This window comes from Hibiscus syriacus, unplaced genomic scaffold, assembly GCF_006381635.1.
Source record: "Hibiscus syriacus cultivar Baekdansim isolate YM2019G1 unplaced genomic scaffold, ASM638163v2 tig00001478_pilon, whole genome shotgun sequence".
Lineage (NCBI taxonomy): Eukaryota > Viridiplantae > Streptophyta > Magnoliopsida > Malvales > Malvaceae > Hibiscus > Hibiscus syriacus.
Window position 1 is genome coordinate 4,743,402 of NW_024061874.1, and position 6,038 is coordinate 4,749,439.

Genomic DNA, 6,038 nt, shown 5'->3' on the forward strand with positions numbered 1-6,038 from the left:
ACATTAGAGTCGCCACCGATCATTTTAAAAAAAAAATTTAGGTTGATCGGACACCATCTTACTTGATCTGCCTTTTACCAGAAATATACCGGATTCGGGAGTCGGTTATGGTCAATGAAGGATTAACACCCTTGAACCGCCCTTTCAGTACCAATTAATTTGTCGGTTGTCTTAATTGAGAAAATTAAAATTTAAAAACCCGATTCAAATTACTTACATTTGATCGAAAAGAAGAAAAAAAAGTCAAAAGAATGTTAGATTGTAAAAATAAAAAAATAGAAACTTAAAGGACTAAAGTAACAAAAAAACATTTAAAGGACTAAAATATAAAAGACAGAAACTTAAGTGGCTAAAATAGCAAAAATAGACATTTAAGGGATTGATCTGGTATTAACGAAAACTAGAAGGACCTAATAAATAAATATAAACAAATCAGAACCCTAATAATTAATTAAAATAAATACAAGGACCAAAAACTAAAATAACCCATAAATAACATTTACATATTAAAATAAAATAAATAAGAAACATGGAGGACTAAACTATAATTAATCCTAAACATTTACACCAAATCAGTGACCTAAATAAAAGATGAATAAACATGAGAGTCGAATTCAAATGTTAACAAAAACAATCCTAAACATTTACACCAAATCAGTGACCTAAATAAAAGATGAATAAACATGAGAGTCGAATTCAAATGTTAACAAAAACATAATATATAAAAAAGGTCTGAAATATAAAAATTGAAATCCAAGTGCTCGAAATCAAACAAATTAAAATTTCATGAAATGTCTGAAATAAAACATTGCAAGGAAACAGGGACTTAAATTGCTATTTACCCCTAGCAGGAAAACACGCTGAAGGCCCTCGGCAAAACGACGTCATTTTGAATGGGTTATAAATACTCCATTTCTTCTCATTTTTCTTTCTAAGTTCATTTCTTCCTCCCTTTATTTGGGTAGAGATAGAAGCTCTCCCCTCTCTCTACCAGAATCGGCGAGTACTTTCGCCGGTGAGTGGCTTCGCCACAGGCCACCCCGGTGTCCGTCGTCCGCAGCCGTCCGTCAGTGGCTTTTCAATCCCCGATTACACCGGTGATTTCGTCTCGAGGCCAAGAACTTGGATATGGTCTTGGTTTCGCCGAAAAATGTCAGGATCTTCACAAATCGAATGAAATATGTTCGACTTTCCCTCTCCCCGATCTCCTCATTCGACCGTTGGATCAACTTGGTCTCGGGATATGTTGTTCTCATCACTAATGGGCGGCTCCTCACCGTTTGGATCGTCGGGATTGGACTCCGATCGTCATCCTCGTTCATCGGTCGAATAGATATATTTCCCTTCTCTCTCCCGTTTTGTATTTTTTTTCTTTTTTTTGTTCGGTTTCCCATTTTTCGAATGCTCTCCCCTCCAATAAATGGTTGCATGCATGTGGGTTTAGTGATGGAGTAGGTTGAATCCCGAATTTTCTGGGGTTAATTGATTTAGTGGGGATGTTAATGGTTTTGCTGAAATCTCGTAACTTTAGGGATTTCAGTTTTTTTTCTTTTTGACTTGGGTGATGATTTTCGGTGGTTAATTTAGGTGATAACGATGGCGACTCGATGGTGGCTCGGCAGCGGCTTGGCGGAGGCTCATGTATCGATTGGATAAAGGCGGTGAAGTACACGCGCCGACGATGGGAAGTTGGGAGGGCTACTGGCGGCGCTGGAGGTTGAGCTGGAAACCCTAGTCGGGTCGGGTCACTGGTTCGGGTCGGGTCTAGACCGATCCAAGTTTAGCTTATGGGTCTGCTTAGTGTTGAGTGTTGGGCTTTTGGATTTGTAATTTGGACTGGGATAAGGGCCTGCAAACATGTAATATTTAAAATTAATAATAATAGTAGTAATAATAATAATAATAATAATAATAAGTAAGATATATTTTTTTGTCCGAACGAAAATGAGTGTCTACAACTGTCCCTCTTTGTCATTTTTCGTGTAATAATTAAGAAAGATTTGTTTTATTGAGTTTATAAGTTTTCTCTCTATTTTACTGATACTTCTCTTTTTCTTTAGGTAACTGATAAAATCTTCGTTGAATTTCAGATAACTTCATCGGTGCATGTTCAATATGACTATTGCAACTTTTTCTCCTTCACTTTCTTCTTAGAAAATTGAAAAGGTATTTCTAGTCCTTCTTCTATTACAAACTAGGTGCTAACCTTTCAGGGATACAATTTTGGAAGAACCAAAAACATGAGAAGTTGTTATGGACAAGATTTCGAGGAATACAAAACATTAGCATAAACGTGAATGAAGAGATCGGAATATGAACATTAGAAGAGAAAATTTTGCAGTAGGTGCAAATAGTTAAAAACCAAAACACTTCAATAGTTGACTCTCCATTTTTAGCACATGCCAAGTTTGCAAGTAAGAAGCATAATCAGAGCATGTACTCAAGGAAAGAAAGGAACGAAATAATATCCAGATTCTAAACTTTTGTAGGCTATTAAACTATGTAGTATATAGCTGCAATTGGCAAAAAAAAAACTCATGTTGAATTAACTGAGAACTGTAAGAGAAATCGACAAATGTTGAAGTAGATGTCTGCTTTTAGTGCTGGCGATGGAGTAATTGATGCGTATCGTTCATCTTTAGGAATTTATATGGAGCAAATGTTACTTTGTGGTTCTGATTGGTATCGAAATTTTTATGGTTTGAAAAAGAAATCTAAAGTAAATAATTTTTAAGTATTTGTTCTATTTATTTAAAACTTGATACATTATTTAATTTCATTGTTTAATTTTAATATTTTTATTTAGAACAAAAAAGAAAATAAAGAGATTTCTTTACTTTGAAGTTGTAATTTTGAAGAATTTCAAAGGTATTTAATTTTTTTTGGTACCAATTTGATTTTTTTTCTCTGTCAATATGAACATTAAATGAACGAACACTTCTAAAAACAAACAAACAAACATACATGAACATTAACTTGTTCATTCAAGCTTGATTCATTTTCACCCCTAGCCCAAACTAAAGAAGATGCTGGAGAGAAAATACAGTTGGACATGTTGAAGATAGCGATGTGGAGGTTAAGAAGATGTCTGGTTTGTACAATGGCCACGGTTTGTAATGCAAGTAATATTGAGAGGAGGCTTGACGAATGTGGCCTTGGTGAGATTAAAGTTCAAAGAACTGGAGGTAAAGCTTTCCTAATTGTAATTGAAGATGAAGATCTCTATGTTTATGGAAGACTTTCAGTGGTCATACTCGAAAGAAATTTTTTCGAAAGTCATACCTTGGACGGAGAATTGGAAATAAGAGGAGAGGATAACTTGATAGAAATCTCTGGTATTCCATTACATTGTTGGAATGGAACTACCCTGAAAAGGTTGGCAGAAATTTGGGGCAAAGTTGAAGTGTTTAGGGAAAATCTTGATCACACTCTGGATTATGAGAAGGTCACTGTGTTGATGTCAACATCTTAGAGAAAGAAGATCGATGAGCTGATTATGGTGCGTGACTTAAAATTCGAAGTGGGGGTAGTGGAACTTGGTTTTTCAGATAAGATAATTTAATTGAGAAAGGAAGCCGTTATTCAGGGTCTGAATCGGGTAAAGAGGAATAAGAGGTTGGGAATGAAGGTGGAATGACCCCGTCAGAAAAAATCTTTGCTATAACGCCACCAAGACTCCAACACTGGAAAAGATAGGGGATCATCAGGGCCAACTGCGAACAGATAAGACATATATTGCTTTTATTAGGAACATACAAAGCATGGGAGAAAATATTGAAGGCGTGGTGGCAGTTTGTGAGGGCGGCGACCTTGAAATTGAAACTGGAGATGAAAAGGAATGTGGAAGTGGAATGGGTGAGGGTGTCAAGCAGAGCCAAAGTAATGAGCTTCAGATGGATAAAGAAAATGGTAGTAGTGGGGCTTTATTAGGGGATTTAACACCGGATAGTGCTCAGGCTAGAAGTGCTTACAACTGGGCATGAGCCATCTGATAAGGAGGATAATAATCAAGAAAGTGGGACTATATGTTAGGGATGTATGAGGATGTAAGATGAATGGGCCTTGATATTGAGAATATTTTAGAAGGTGTTCCACAGTTAAGTACAAGCCCAAGAGGAAGGTCCCATAAATGTGAAAAATAACGAGTCTTTCTTTCCTGAGTTAAACAGTCTAGGCAGAAAGGAAAAAATATGAAAATATGGGTCTACCTTGAGTCTACTGGAGAAAGTTCTATCGAAAGCTAATATAAGGAAAATAAATCGAGCCTTGAAGAAGAACAACTAGGAGATTGAGGATTTGGAAGCGTCAGAGCAGTCGGAAAGATCTTTTTCTGATTTGGATTTATGGGCTAGACGACAAGCGGTGATTAGGGAGACTGAGAAGACGCTAAACTTAGGATAAAAATTGGGGATCCAATTCATTAGAGACGAATCCGAAGTTACAAAGGAGTTAAGTGCTTTGGAATTGGCTTAAGAACGAAGAGGGCTTTGGTCAGGTTGGGTGTCGAGCACAAGGTGTGTTTATGAGGATTATAACTTGGAACGTGAGAGACCTTGGCGATGGAGAGAAGTCCCTGGAAGTACAAATGCTATTGAAAAAGCACAAGGTAGATATGCTGCTTTTACAGGAAATGAAGAAGGAAAACCTTAGTGTAACCCATATACACAAGTTTTGGCTGGATGTTAATTTCGACTTCAGGGTGTCGAATGCTTTGGGAAGATCAGGGGTTTGCAATAATTTGGAGTAAATCTATGTTCAAGGAAAACCAATCGATTGTGAATCAGAGGTTTATCTGGGTGGAAGAGTGCTGGACTCATTCAGGTATGTTGTCTTCAATTATATGTGTGTAAGGTTTCAATATTTTGTCAGAACAAAGAACTTTTTGCATGAATTAGTGAGCTTGAGGTCCTCGGTCTCAAATATATGGATTGTTGGCGGTGATTTTAACACAGTAAAAAATAGTGACGAATGAAACGGATGCACTAGTCTGTTATAGGGTTGAGAAGAGTTTAATGAATTCATCTCAAATTGCAATTTGGTTGACATACCAATGAAGAGTAATAAGTTCACGTGGTTTGGGCCATGTAACAGGAGAAGTAGATTAGATAGGTTCCTACTCGATGAACAATGGTTTGCTGGATCGGATTATAGACTACAGTTTGGGCTAAAAAGTGTTTCTTCGGATCACGTCCCAGTGCTACAAAGTATGGAGTGCTGGATTGGGGTCCTTTACCTTTCAAGTTTATAAACAGGTGGCTCAAAAAGAAGGAATTCAGGAAAATAATCTTAGAAGTGTTTCTAATTGTTTGTAATTGTTGCAGTTTGGTGTTTCTAATTGTTTGTTGCAGGCATTCGTTTATGTTTTGCTTTGTCGATTGATATGGAAGATAGTTGTTCGTCTTTTGAAGAGGGCTATGTTTTGCTGAGAGTTTAGATTTTGGGTTGGTAACATTTTTAAGTTCGAAGAGGTGTCAAGAGATTTATTGTTTAAGGTTTGTTGCGAGGATTGATAGTTGGGAGGATGTGGCGTGGTTAGATTACTTGTTTGTAAGTTTATGGCAGTTAATTGTGGAATATTCATCCTTGAAACGCTCGCTGTGATGGTTACTTCTATAGTGCTGGTTGAGGTTTGTTTCTTGGTATAGAGGTGTTCTGTTTCTTCGGCCGATCTTTTTATGTTTTGGTTTGGTGGCTGCTAATGATGCTTATTGGATCGTATAATTGGTTCATTAGATCGGATTGTTTGTATTATGTTGTAAGTTTTGTGTGGTTAAATTATATGTACTATTTTCCTCTATTTAGGTTTAGAGGGTTTTTAACGAGGCATACAATTTAGACCGGTTTGATTTTTTTTTTTTTTTTGGTTGAAACGGGTACAAAGGGCTGTTTAGATGCCCGTTCTATCAGAAATCAGAAACTTCTCGGCTTCCTTGGGAGGGTTCTGCAGCAAAACTGAATCCCCTTGGTAACTCCGTAATTGCCTGGTGATAACATCCGCTACTCGATTTGCCTCTCTAGGTATGTGCTTCAGTTCAACC